This window comes from Lissotriton helveticus, chromosome 3_2, assembly GCF_964261635.1.
Source record: "Lissotriton helveticus chromosome 3_2, aLisHel1.1, whole genome shotgun sequence".
In the NCBI taxonomy this organism is placed as follows: Eukaryota; Metazoa; Chordata; class Amphibia; order Caudata; family Salamandridae; genus Lissotriton; species Lissotriton helveticus.
Window position 1 is genome coordinate 35,051,032 of NC_136062.1, and position 15,636 is coordinate 35,066,667.

At 44.2% G+C, this 15,636-nt stretch overlaps 1 protein-coding gene and 1 non-coding gene across 7 annotated transcripts in view; one reads left to right on the forward strand and one right to left on the reverse strand.

The window, feature by feature from the left end:
- Window positions 1-15,636, forward strand: part of ATP8B4 (ATPase phospholipid transporting 8B4 (putative)) — a 4,589,528-nt gene that overhangs the window by 2,707,602 nt on the left and 1,866,290 nt on the right. The gene's annotated exons all lie outside the window — the stretch shown is intronic.
- On the reverse strand, window positions 1,964-2,070 carry LOC144826717 (U6 spliceosomal RNA). The gene has a single exon (XR_013609910.1). It is a non-coding gene; the product is annotated as a U6 spliceosomal RNA (small nuclear RNA).

Genomic DNA, 15,636 nt, shown 5'->3' on the forward strand with positions numbered 1-15,636 from the left:
ACCAAGAAGAAAAAATGCTGGACACCAGGGATCCATGCAAAAGTACAAAACTTTAAACAATAAAGCATCAACGAACAGCAGCGTACAAGACGCCAACAGAAATCGTCAGAAGAGGCAAGAAAAACATCAAGCCGAGAATGCAGCACAAAAGTGTGACGGGACCGCCAAATGGCCACCCCACAAATCTTCTGGAGAGGGACCCCGCCGCCTCAGCACAGGAAGCAGACTCAGAACCCACAGGAGACAAACAGGGCAGGAGAAACCCGAGAGCGTAGTTAACATTGGAGGCTAAACAGAAGGGCCCTGCGAACACCCAAAGAAGGGGAACAGGAGATACCCCCTCAGCAGGCAAAACAGGAAGCAACATCTCTAGCCGCAAAAGGAAACTCGAAGAAACAGGCAGAAAAGCCGGATTAAACCGCAAAACAACTCAAACCAGCAGAAACCGCAAAGAAGGAAACAAAACGAGCAAGGCACCCAACTCACCCAACCGACAAGCGGAAGTGAAGGCCAGCAAAAAAAAAGCCATCGCAGTGGACAACCACAACAAGTCCGCCACTAACAAGGACACAAAAGGGGCAACCGCAGACCATGCAAAACAGCAGGCAAGGCCTAAAGAAGAATCAAGCACAGGAGAGCCCGGACAACGAAGCACAAAGCTCTGAAGAAGCCGACTCACCAAAGGGCAACAACCACCGAGAAAGCCCCAAGGCGCCGACAAGCACAAACCGCCGTCAACGAGCAGACAAAGTGAAAGGGGAAAAAGCCCAACAACAAACCCAAGCTGGAGAATCCAGTACAGAAACAGGAACCCCAGCACGGATTCCAACCAAGAGAAGAGCACCAGGAAACAAAAGAGCCCCAAAGTGCATCACAGCTCCAAAGAGCGGAAGGCAAGCACCAAAGATAGGGCAAAGAGAGCTGCGGACCCAGTAGCAGAGACGGAGGCAAGGGAGGCTGGCCAAATCCGACTCCCACTAGCAACAGCAGGAGCGGAAACCAAAAACAGCGAGGCCAACCCAACAACACCGACACCCCCCAAACCTCCGCAGAACCCCCGGGAGGAGAAAACGGGAGGGAAGGCATACAGAAAACCCAAAGGCCAAGGAAACGAGAGAGCAACCCCCGAGGACAGACCACCCCGGAACAAAAACCAGGGGAGAAGAGCAACAGGAGGGGAAGCAAACATGACAGAACCAAGAGTCCCAAACCAAAGACAAAAGGACCTGGAACAGAGGAACAGACAGAGGGAATTCTATGCTACACGAATCAGCAAGACATCCCAGCGCAGGGCCATTCCAAGCACCAGCGCATGTTCTCAAGCACCCGCGCATTGTCCCAATAAAAGGATATGTCCCGCCGAAACGAGCACCAGACAGCACCAAACAGAGGACAGGAGGAAGTGGCCCAAGCCACCAAAAGAAGGCACAATTAGAGTACTATTCCTTCAAAGAAACCAACCGCCGTAACAGGGATGTTTCTCAAGACCCTCTGAAAGCCAACAGAGAAGTCGCCGCCCAGACACAAAACAGGGAAGCCAGCAGGAACAGAGACACGTACCGGGACCCTCCAAGAAGGCCCAAACAACAACGTGCCACCAGAGCGCCAGCCCGAACAACAGACAAGCCGGCCACCAAGGACCCCAACGGGGCCCCCAACCCAAGGACAGGCATCCGAGGACAACAAGAGGAGAGAGGGAAGCAGAAAAGCACCCCCCACACCAGGCCGGGAGAGCAAAGCCGCCAGACCAGGGGAAAGAGGAACCGGAGCCCCGTAACCAGCATGAAAAACGACCCAACGAGTCATCAGAAGAAACACCAAGGACACAAGGTGCAGGAGAGCCCAAGAGACCACAACCGTGGAGGCAACCACCACCCTCCAGACCCACAACCAACCCCGAGCCGGGGCAGGAGGGTGACCCAGTAGGACCCGCAGAAGATCCAACAGGGCAGATAACAGATCCAGATATATGGAACGCCTCACGAAATGCGTGTCATCCTTGCGCAGGGGCCATGCCAACCCCCCCAGTAACGCTCAACATAATTGCATATGAGCCGCCGAAGTGAGCACTGAGAAAACAGCTCCCTGCAAAGCGTCAAACCGGTCCTGAGGAACTGAAGCCCCCGAACAGGAACCAGACGAGGAACGGCCAGACCCAATACGACCCCAGAAACCGGAACCAGGACAGCAACCCCCCACAACAGGAGCCAGCGCCGTGGAAAAACCTGAGGAGCAGGAGAGCGGCCGAAAGAAAACACCTGAAAACAGGCAACGGAACACAACCACCGCAAACCTCTGATCAGCCGGATGGATGGGAACGTGAAAAACAGGCGACTCCCAAACCCAGGGAAGCCAAAATCACCCACCAGGAAGAGGGGAATGCCAGACTGCAAGGGGCACAACCGAAAGGGACACAGCTGCACCAACCCGACCAAAGCCCCGGGAGGCAGAACCGTACTGAAAGACCAACGGGAGCCAGGACCAGGAACAGAGAGGAAGAGGACCCCCGGCCCCACTTCGTCACCGAAACCAGCACCACAGAGCATAGTGACAAAAAACAGGCCGACGCCAAAGAAGATGGCAGAACGCATCACAGTGCCAACGAATACCGAAGCAACCGTGAAAACAGCCTAAAAGGGGAACAGCCCCAAAATGGAAACCGGCAACCAAAAGCGATGACCGACAAGACCCACCATTCAGAAATCAGACCGGATCAATGAGCCAGGAACAACAGAGCCAGGCCCCCAAATCGCAACAATGTCAACAAAGGAGACAGGGGACCTACAAGCAGGCCAACACCAGGAGCGAACACACAACCCAAAGAGGAAGAGACGCAACCACCAGGCCATGGAGAGTCCTTCGGGGCACAACACATGCAACTGATACCCAGGGGCAACAAACGCCGCAGAGGCAGGAACCAATCTGAATCCAAAAAAGGCAGGCAGAGGACCAAGGCGCCAGGCGCGGGCCAGAGAGAATCTCACCAGCCCCGCCGTCCCGGAAGCCCAAGACAAGGCCCAACCAACCGGGCCAAGACTGGAAGGAGTGACCCCCAAGAAAAGAACCTGCGAAGCATAGGCCGAAAAAGAGCAAGCACGCACCCCAAAAGGAGAAGCAACATACGCACTCTCGAGAGCAGAATCCACCAACCGCCCTACCTGGACCTCCAGGAAAGCTGCCTCCGAATATAGAGGGAGAAGGAGCAAAGAGAAGAAATGGAGGATACCGGGTGACAAAGACCGCCAGGCGAAACCGTGACCCCAAAAAGCGAGTAATACCCCGCATGGCAATGCCAGGCCACACCGCAGCCAGTACAGCCAACAGGACAGCATGAAATGGCAGGCCAAAAAACTTTTAATAAACCGCGCAGTAGATAATGAATCAGGGAGAAGACCCAGCACTACCAGACCATGGACCACCAAACCCTGAACGCATACCCTATCAGGGGAAAATGTCTACGACCCCACCAACAGTAGAAGAAGGTCGAGCCGCATGCACCAGCAGTGCAGACAGCGCAAAACAGTCAAAGAAAAACTGCAAAAGAACACCCCCCTGCAGCTCCAGGACATCATGCTGAGTGGACAAAGAGAATGCACTTTTTCTTAAAGTACAGCATGAAAACATCTCAAGTAACCTCAACAGCATTGGCAGGACTTGAACCCTTGTCTTGCGAGAGCCTGTGACACCAGAGGCATAAGACATACCATCGAGCCATAGTTCCTTGGATGCACCGGAGAGGAAGCCCCCTCACACAAGGCGAGCAAAGGAGTAAACCCCACAGGGAACTCCCAACACACCAACAAAGGAAGTGCCCAGAAACCTCCTGAAACACTGCCCTCAAACATCAATCACGTATGTGAGACCAGAAAATAAACAAAAAAGGGCAGCCCTGCAGTCTTCACCCACATGCACATATGAAGAACATGGCTGCAGGGGCCGGACGCTGCACTAAAGCACCAGCGCCGGAACGACCTGGGGCCAGAACACCAGGAGGGTTCCCCGCCCCAGTCCAGCACATGAACGGGGAGCATCCTGACCCCAGAACAGGAGCGTGGCCAACCGGAGGACCGGAGCGGCCGCGCCGAGAGAAATGTGAAAAGACCATAACCAGAAGCATTTAATAATGCAAAAGAAACACTCACGGCACCGCCAAACCATCCAGAAGCAAACAGGAACAGAGGCAGGAACCAGGAGCACCATCGTTCCGACAGCCGTCGGAGCAAAAAAAAAAAGGCATGGCGGTGGGTGGGAGGGTCTTATGTAACCTTCGACCTTTGGATTTCTGGCGTTTTGATTGGCTGGGTGGAGGCAGGACTGCCTCAGGTAGTAAGGACTGGGAGGAGGAGGACCCAAGAGGGGGTAATGAGCAATCCTAGATCAGATATCGGGGGTTCTTCTAGGTGCTCTCTGTGTCTTTTTATACGTCATGCTCTCACATGCGCCTTGAGGGTACTCCATCTACCAACCAGTGCATGACTATCCCATATCCCTTCTCTAGACCATACGGCCCCGCTAGAGACACTGATTGGCTCACAGTGGACTAGGCACTGATTAGGCTTGCCCTCAGGGAAGCCGCATATTCCAGACTCCTATTTCTGTCCCACGCTTCCAAATTGGGGTGCAAAAGACAGCTTCCCATGCTTCACAGAGTCTGCATCACTTTGGAAAACTACTGTGACGCTTAAGAAGCCACCCTAGCTGTGAACGCTGTCTGGGAAATCCAGAAATGTGACCTTTAGCAAGACATTGTGTGTCAAGCAACAACTATTTTTACTCTGCAATATACTCATTAATATCATTCTCTCATGTATTCATGGTTAGCTGTATTTATCTCCTAGTTTGCATGAGCTCATACAAAGAAGAGGCAATCCTCCCTCTTAGCACGTCATAGATGACATACTGAACAAAGACTGCCGGGCGCAGATGGGTAAACATGTTGGTTATATTCTTTATTTGTGCACAATCCACCTGTGGCATTAGAGTGGGGTTTCTGAACTGCTTGTGTCACTCATTCAGGAAAGGTCAACTATTTGCTCAAAAAGGTTGTCCTGAAAGTATATAAATTCTCTCTACCTATTACTCATTGGCTGCCGAAATGCATCTCTAGGGTGGCCTCACACCTAACAATACAGGAGTTCACCCGTATGATTTGCTGTGTACTACATGCTCGCTGGAGTGACCTAGTAGTCATTAAACATAGGTTCGCTCACACGCGCATTTACTGGGTTTTGCAAGGCTGTAAGTGTTTGCATCATTAGTGTGAATATCAGTAAGGAAGACGCAATCGAGGTATATGCCCCAGTCCATTCAGAAACCATGCGATAATTTGCTGTTTCTTCTGACAACCAGTCAGTGATGTAAGTCCCATAATGTATGTGTTACATTGTTCTTACACCATTAACAAATGTGGGCTGTGGCAGAGCTCTCACACTGATGGAACAGAATAATCAATTTAGAAAAACAAGTTTCGTAAAAAAATGTATTGAAAATTAAATTAAACCTTAATTAAGAAAATAAATTGGCTCAATTTTGGTAGCTTCGCCTTCATTAGGTTAATTAGAGCGCTTGATAAGTTTGGGATACCTCCCAATTTTTGTCGATGGGTAAAGTTACCCTACACCAGGCTAACAGCACGAGCAAAAACGGGTTCCTACATCCGGGTTCCATCTGCATATCATATCTTTCGAGGGATAAGCCAAAGCTGCCCCCTCTCACCGCTACTATTTGTATTGACATTGGAGCCCCTTGCCAAACATTTACGCCAAACAATGTTGGCAATGGCATATCTATAGGCCCAGGAATCCACTATGTGTCTCTTTATGCCAACAACATGTTACTATATTTTAAACCCTTGCAATTAGACTTACATCCTATAGCTACTCTGCTGACTCAATTCGGGTCCATAACGGGTCTACACCTGAATGCCTTGAAATCCATAGCCTACTCCTTTTCAGTAATTGCAATCTGTCTTTATTACAGTTCTACCTGGCATTGCTTAAGGTGGAACCAGTCACATTTAAATACTTAGGAATCCAAATAAACAGAACTACCAACGATACATTAGAGGGGAATCTGGTCCATACAATCAACTCTCTCAAATCAAAGGTGATTTTTTGGACTAACTTGCCGTTGACCACGGCGTGCCGGCTAGCAGATGCCATGATGGCCATGTTGCCTAGGTTCCTGTATCGCTTTGTGAACCTCCCAGTGGTGATTCCAGCACGGATCTTCAAAAACGTAGACTCTTTGCTGACAAATTTGATATGGCGGTCGGGCGGCATAAGATAGGCCTTGCTAAGTTTCAATTGCCTAGGGCTAGGTGTGAGTTAGTCTTTCCAGACTTCAAGGCATATTGTATGGTCGGACAATTGCAGTGGCTGGCTTATTGACTAGCAGGCCATATTTTGTTTGAAATAGGGTATACACCTGCACGGCTATGGTTTGGAACACTACAATCACTCCTTCGTCCTGCTGAATCCAAGAAACTGTGGAATGCCCCCTTGCCTCTTCAGCCGGCACTCCACTATTGGAAACTAGCGCTGAAATATGCTAATGTGCCCACCCCATATGCCGCAAATATTCTCCTCTGTGGCTTGCCAACCCCACGGGGGGTTCTTTTGGCCAATAAGTTGGCACCTTGGGAGGACGTTGGAGCTGTGACAGTCTGCTCCCTGTTCACAGACGGAATCCTAATACCCCACGCCGGGTTTGTGCGAACTCATGCAGTACCTACCACACTGTTCTTGACCCATGCCACAATAACACACTACTTTATATGCCGACATTGGCTAGTGGAGCAAAGAGAGCCCCCCACCTTTTGGGAGACAGACATAGCTAGGGCTCTCATGGACAAGGAACGGACAGTGGTTTAGAATATCCCAAACGAATCTCTCGTATTTTCCGATTTAAATGTATGCAGCTATTAATATTGCATAGGGCTTACTTAAAGCCATATAAGGTGCAGGCAATGTACTCTTCTGCTTCCTCAGACTGTCCTCATTGTCATCTACCTAAAACCGATTTTATTCATATGTTTTGGGCATGCCCCTCCATACAAGGGTATTGGAATGAAGGTACTATGGGCCAATCACAATTGTCTGAACGCTCATCTTGGTCCACTATCGATGCATGCCTTACGGGCCTTTCCCCGCTCCCAAAAAAAGCAGTTGTATTGCGACGCTTTGCAGATCTTCCTCTGATATTGGCCATAAGATTGCTCACGCAGCGCTGGAAATCATACAGCGCACCGAGGGAGGCAGCATGGAGTGAGGAAGTCATCCATTGAGCCACAGCAGAAAGAGAAGCACTACAGCGGGAGGAATACAGGGGACTCAGAAAAAAAACAACGTCAATAGAATGAGTTCACCTATTGGAATCATTTAAAGCATATATTACAGCTGATTAGAGTGAGTTTACACTATGGCCCACCCTAGTACACCTGGCCACAATACTTAGAATGGTTCTCAGTGGTTTCTTTGCCTCTGAACAACTGGCCAGATATCCTTCTCTTTCCCCCTCACTTTCTACTTCTCTTCTCCTTCATCCTACAAATAAATGACACAATTGGGTTACCCGGACCACATTAGCAAGTGTCTATTAGTTTTAAAGGGTGAAAGGGACTGGAGTGAGCAGGTTACTCATAAATAACGCCATCCAAAGTGACTATATAATGCTATGGTTAACAGCAGTATATGTGCCTACACAGAAACCATGTTTATTTTTTAGCTATAAATGTTCAAATTAAAAAAAATTGACTAATTTGCTACTCATATGAAAGACTGTTATACATTCCATGAAAGTAAATTAATAAATTTGTTTGGAAAAAAAAATCCATGAGAAACTATATGGAGAGGCAAGGAAATCTGAGGAGAGATATATATTAAGGGTTATCTAGACTCTATTCAAGCTGAGCTGTCTTCCCAAAAAGATGCAGAATCCCTCGATGATCCATTCTCAAGTGAAGAAATACAAAGGGTGTTTAAAGACCTTCCCTCCGGAAAGGCTGCAGGTCCCTATCAGATCCCGCTAGAACTTTATAAAACAAAATTCAACTTTGGTGGCCGACCTGATCAACATAATGTGTCAGGCTCAGAAGGGGGTACTCCCCCAGAATCTTGGGCTTGGGCTAGTATCATTATTGTTTTGAAGAAGGGGAATGGTCCAAATGAGACTGTGTTCTACAGACCCATAACGCCTCATGAACAGTGAAGCTAAGATTTTTTCAAATATGTTAGCTGGTTGGTTAAGCCTTATTATAGGAAAGGTGATTTCCCACAGACAGCACAACTTTATCCAAAGCAGAGGAACCACTGACAACATTCTCAGAGTGGTCACATCATTTCATGCTGCTTCAATCTCCGGAGAACCTATGGCGTTAATACTGCTCGATGCCACCAAGGCGTTTGATTGGGTCTCCTGGGATTATCTGTGGGACTCTCTCGAGTGGGTAGGGATTGGTAAGAACTTTGTTGATGCTATATGGATAATGGGCCAGCTTCGGTTGATGGGAGGCCAAACTGAACCTATTAGGATCACAGAGGGGACTAGGGAGAGCTGTCCTTGCTCTCCTATTTGCATTTTACATAGACCCCTCGATTCGGAAAATCTATGCTAACTCGAGAATTCAACCTATTTGATTTGATACCAAAATCTTGGAGTATGCCGATGCTCTTGCGGTATTTTTACCTGACCCTCATGCAGCCTTAAAAGAAATTGAGAAAGAGGCCAGAGACTTTGTATTAAATAGCAGGGTCCATCTGCTTGATTCCTGGGTGACACAATCCACGATCTATTTAGGGGTGAATATAACATCAGAGCTGAAACAAATTGTAGAGCTAAACCTTACCCCGGTTATTCAGAAAGGGAAGAAAGATTTCGACAGGATGAGCAATTTTCATTTCTCAATTGTGGGTCGATGTAATATTATTAAAATGATGATTCTCCCCAAAATGCTTTACTTCTTCAGAGCAATACCCCATGGAGATTGAAAAGCGTTGGTTTAAGGGTTTGGAAAATATGGTTAACAAATTTAGATGGGCACATCGGAAGACCAAGAGGGACCTGAGATTTATGACACTCCCTAGGGAGAGAGGGAGGAGGGCTGTCCCGGATTTAAGAATGTATTATTGGGATGCAGCACTTCAGTTTATGCAGGGTTTACTCGAGGGGAAGGTCATGGATCAATGGAGCATCGATGGTTTCCCTGATGTATATATAAATTACTACTAGGAAATAAGGTTCCTAATTGTCTTTTGAAATATAATTAACCCAGCTATTACAAGAAGGTTAGATTCAAAACCCTCTGGGCAGCATCCCGTTTATGGATGACCGTAAGGAAGAAACTAGGGTTAGGGAGGATTCATTTCTATACTCCGCTTTTTAGGAACCCAGCATTTCCGTAAATATTCCATGATGGTGTAATATCACGCTGGGAGGACCTTGGCGTGGGGAAGATTGGCGATCTCCTTGAAGCAAGTGAAATAATGCCATTGAGAAAGTGCAGATGTCTTTTAGGGTTGATCGGAAAGACTTCTTTAAATATTTGCAGGTGCTGAGTTTTCTACTCAAAAAGAAAAGGAGGCTAAGAGCATTTAGTCAAGACCCTATAATGGAGGCTATTAGGGATCACGAGGGATGCACCATTAGTCAAATATATGGAGGGATGAGCCAGCTGATGCCTGATGATATTTAAGAGATGCGTTGTGTGAAATGGAAACAAAAACTAGGTAAAGATAAAGTCGGGTTCCTAGACTCGATACAACGTGGTCATTCCATTTTGTGTTTGTTTGGGCTACAGGCGCTATAGAACAATCTTTTCTCTTCTTTATACACCGGCCAATATTGCTCAATGAAAGGGGGGGAGTTGCTTGGTGCTGAGCAGGGGTCCTCTGCCTCGATGCCGTAGTACAGAAGCTGATATTATTCACATGTTTTCTACCTGTCCAATCTTAGAAACCCTAAAGAAGGATATATAACTTTTCTAGCTCATTCCTTGAAGATCAAAGTAATACTCCCAGCTGAGCTAATGTTGCTGGGGGGTAGTAATGAAGAATGCCAGGGGCACATCAATACTTTGTTTTCCTGGCTATGACAGTGGGTAAGAATCTGTATTTCCTCTGCTTTGTTGGACCTGGCTCACCCACTGTTCAACAATGGCTTCTCCGGATTTTATCTATTTTTAATCTTGAAAAGGGAATTTATGAAAGGAAGGGATGGAGGGCAGAAATAGTAGAACATTTACAACTAGAAAAATGATAGCAATGTTGATTGACAATCAGCGTAAACTGTTGGCAACTCCGTGGATATTGAAAGATATTAATTGCAGTTTTGGTACAGTGAGATATAAAATGTTAAGTCTCCCTTTATAACTTATTCATTCTTGGTTGCATTGCCTCATGTTTCTATGTATTTATCTTTGTGTATGTATTTAACTGATGGTGTTGCAAATAATGAAAAAAAAAATTGGCTGACTTTTGGTAGCTTAGCCTGTGGAGCACGAATACAAAACAACAATAACACATACAACAATACAGTTATAGAACTAATGAATATAATTTTAACACTGAGTTTAAGTGGAAAAATAATGGACATTGAGAACATGTTGAAGGGGTTCAAAAAGCAGGCAGATGTAAAAATGCCCCATTAAAACAAATGCAACAAGGCTTTGTAGTGCAATTCAAAAGAAAAGACCAAAAATTGCTAAAAATACCCAAGTGTTCTCTGAAGGTCCAGTTGAGACCTATGCACATCAAGTGCCTGACCTGGAAGTGTAGATGGTCTGATTGACGTTAGTAGTTGGAACTGGTCAACATAACCCTTAGTCATATACCTTGCATATATACCATCTGCTTGGACATTATTAAGACGGGGACTTTAAACATATCAGGGCGCACATATTTTTCTATTTTTTCCCTATTTTTTCCATCTTTATGGCACGCAGTGATTTCAATCTATTCATGAGAGATATCACTATATTTGATAAGACCATTTACAGCGACTATTAACATTTTGGTGCTGTAGAACTTCTTTTGCTCTTTCACTTTTTTCAGTGTGAATTTCACGTACGTGAGCATTATACATCCCGTAAACTCGTTACACGCGGTTGGATAGCTAGTACCTAGTTTACAGAGTTTAGGTACAAGATAGTGGTAGAATTTGGTACTGGTCAGTATATGGTTTGCATTGACAAGGCTTTTGTTGAGGGAATTGGATTTAAAGTCACGTTTTCTGAACACATACTAAAACTACATTTCCCACAATTCCTTCGCTGGATCTTGTTAGCCTTAGCACAACAGCACTTATTTATTCCTGTATGGTATCCTTCCACGATGTTTGGTTGAAACATTGGATAACGGGTTTCCAGGATACTGTGGTCGTCTTTTTAAACAGAGAACACACACAAAGGGTATGTTCATCTTTTTTATTTCTTAGCTATATGTACTTAATGGTTTGGTTGCATATTGTATTGGTGATAGAGAGTAATGGTATATTTTTTACCATAGGAGAACTTGGTTCATCGCTGATGTGTAGTGCAGTTTACCAGCTGCCACTCGAGTCGTGCATCTCAGAACTTAGCAGGTATGCACATTTAACAGCAGGTTAACATTAGCCACACGTTCATTATTATAACAGTGATGAAACGCTATTTTTTATGCAGATTATCTTGGTGTCTGGTCATTGCTGTTAGAGTATTATTCATCTTGTTTGGGTTTCAAGGGATAGCGTTGGTGTGTGCTTCTTGTAAAGGTTTATTTTATAGGATGGTATAGTCACGATTAGAAGGAGGGATTCATTGGGTTGATTGAAATTGTGAAAGTGACACTATCGTATGAGTAGTGATTAGCTAGGTCGCAAGTATTATATTTTGCAAAGTTTACGCAGCATACATTTATTAAGGGTTATAGTCAACTCCTTATTTTTAGTTCTACCGTGTTTTGGCAACAGTAATATTCTTGTGAATAATTAGTACACATGAACTTGGAGCTATTTATATTCTGTTCGCATTTCACTATAGGATCACATCGCTGCATGCATTGGCAGTTTGAAACCAGAGTATCATAAGAGGACTGTTTATTGCTGCATCGAGTTCAGGTACATAGAGCGTATATTTTTTTAATACCACAGGTAGCACGGGAACTGTTCTTCTTAACACCAGTACGTTTTTCACATGAATTTTCAAATACTAGCACTTAGATCCACTCCTATGGTAACACTTATTGGCTTCTTTATTCACGACTTGCTTCTTTCGTGTTCTATACACGTTTATACCACAATTTCTGTTTTCCTTCTATGACGTATTTGCATGTGAGATTCTTACTCACAGTTAGTAATGGCACCCCCCGCAGTGTCTTGTTTACAATAAGTTTCATACTCTTACCTACACAAATACAAATTGAATCTCATACATGTTTTCAGGAAATCGCCCCTGACGAAGGGAAATTCTATTCCCGAAATGCATTGGGCTTTGGACTCTATGAATCATACAAATATATGTACATGAAGACTTTTTCACAAATGTGATTCTCGTGATAAAATGCTGTTTTATGTTTCGTAATGTTAAAGCATACAAATGTAGTAATCTAGATAGATAGATATTCAGTATTCATGATTCTATGTACACAATACTTACTGTATATTCAGAAATAATGAAGAATTTGTTTTGTGATGACTGAATTGTGATGATTTTTTTGCAGTAAAAAGGTAATACTGAGTAAAGATTTATCATCTTTGTTATTTTTAATGGAAAATAGTTTTTCCAGGGAACAGTGCACATTGCTTGCAGACTGCTGCCTGCATATTTATTCTGATTTATTTACTGTGTTAGCCAACACAAGTATGTAATGTAGCACCCCCAAACAGAGAACAAAGTTAGTTGATTACTTGTTTTGATTATAGGATAAGTTAGAGACTGCACCTCATCTCATCACATCTCATTTTCACTATTGGCTTCATTGAGGTTACACCTTCACGTAAGATAGAACAGTGACAACACAGTGATTAAATATGGCATCATTTGACACTATAACTCACATTACTGAAAATAGGGCCACCACGATGGCATACACAAATGAAGAGGCGACGGACATTTATGCATTGATCGAAGAGATTAGACTTGTAGACACACACGGGGGATCCACCATACAACAATTGAAACAATTGGAATACCTTACACGCAGGCAATTAAACCAACGACTTCACACGAGCACATTAGTTCAATATCACCGAAATAAAAGGATTTCACGAGGTTTAAGAATAGCACTACGACCGATGCTATTTAGGTTTCATTTAAACCCACAATTCATGAAGAAATGGTTTGCAATCCTCAATAAATGCTCTCTAGATTCGATATTACTAATCATTGAGGAATTAGCACGTACCATAAAATGATGAAGAGATTTTTAACCTAAAGAGAGAATTGGAAAAGAGCATAGAACCACAAACATGGACAGTAACACTTGATGAATTAAACCAAAAATTGGATCGTTATAATCGTGAAATAAATTAGGAAATACCGTCGCGATACCATAGACTACAAATTGAATGTCTACACTTGGGCGGAGATTTATGCCAAAAAAGATATACAGCACCTAGGACCAACACATCAAGTGAAGAGAGTATCGCCACAGATCAAGATGCTGCTTCCACTCGACAACCAGTTAGTAAAACAAAAACAGTACCATCCACACAGACAGTGGCTGGAACAAAAACAGCACCACAGCAGATAACGCTTGCTTCCAAAAGACAACCTTTTTTGTTACATGCACAGGATCCAGGACAACCGCCACCACCAATCGAGGACAGACCAGCGGAAACCATAACCGCAAAACCAGGCGAGGACAAGGGAAGAACTCTCCGCAGCGGGAAAAGTGTAGTTTGATTATTAACATCTCCTCAACTCCATTAACGAAACAACAAACATCAACTTTGAACAAAGGCGTGTCCTTTGTCCCTACCAATGATACTAACGCTTTGGAAACCAATGTGGCACTGTATAAATGTATGCGTAAACTTCGCTTGAGAAACTATTTTTCAAATGTTGTACAAGATATACCAGACAAAGAAGAGGATGTCATGAGCAAATTTAAACTGAAAAGTAAATATCAGCCACCCACTTCACATAAAATCCTAGATTTCTTCGAATATACTATAAAACGGGATCTGGCCAAAATCAAGTACAAAAAGACAGAAAAATTCGAACTTCACAGAGCATGATCGACGCGCCATTCAATCTATAGTGCAGAATCAGAATTTGACACTGAAACCTGCTGATAAGGGTGGAGCCCTGGTCATAATGGACACATCTTACTACAATCGGAAGGTGGATGAGCATGTAGAAGACACCAATACATACATAATTTTAGAAAAGGACCCCACGCCGATTTTACAAGGAATACTGAAGGATCTCCTTGCAGCAGCTGAGAATTATGGGATTATTACCACACAAATAAGACTGTTTTTAACCAGACAAAATCCAAGAAGACCCAAGTTATATATGACACCTAAGATTCACAAACATCCCACAGATCCCCTGTTTCGCCCCATTGTTTCGGGCTGCAACTCTGTTTTTGAACAGTTGGGAGCTTTTCTTGATTATCACCTACAACAATTTGTCCAGTCATGGTGCACGTATATCAAGGATACCACAGATTTCCTAAACAAACTTGAAATCATGCAACAGTTTTTTGACAAAGAGAGGGTACTATGTACCATTGACGTCACAGCGTTATACACATCAATTGCACACACAGAAGGAATGGAAGCCACTGAATGGGCATTACTGCAACTGGATTTACCACAAGAAACTTGTATTTTTATGATGAATTTACTGCATTTTTGTTTAAACAACAGCTACTTCAAATGGCAAGATAGATTCTATGGACAACTATCAGGGACCAGTATGGGATTTTCGGGAGATCCGGCTTACGCCAATATCTTTATGGCAAAATTTGCACACGAGCACATATTGACACAAAAGATTTGGTCTGAGGGTTTGGTACAATACTGTTGATACATCGACAACATTTTTCTTATTTGGTCAAAGGAACAATGTCTATTGGAAAGTTTAATTCACCAATTGAATACGATAAATCCAAGAATACAGTTCACCTCTTCTATCAGCAAATCAAATGTGAATGTTCTGGATTTTCTAATCACTAAAAATACAACGCTCCAAAAACTAACCACAGACATATACACCAAGCCAACTGACAGAAACAGCACACTACTGTATACAAATTTTCATTCGAGGAGTTTAATTACCAATCTCCCATATTCTCATTTCCTGAGAATAAAACTGATATGTTCGCAAGAAGACACACTAACAAGACAACTCACAATACACAAGACCAGGTTTGGACAAAGGGGGTATCCTCCCGACATTCTACAACAAAGCATTGACAGACTGGCAATTACAAATCGAGGTACACTTCTGGCAACAGCGTCCAAAAAACAAAGCACAGCCTTTACGTTTGTATCCAAATTTTCTATATCTTCCAATCAAATTAAGAGTATCATTACCAAACGGTGGGATCTTCTGCAGAATGAAAAGGAGTTCAATGGCATATATAAAGACAAACCTATATTTGCCTACACATGTGGCAGAAACCTTATGGATATCATTAGAACACCACCAAAATC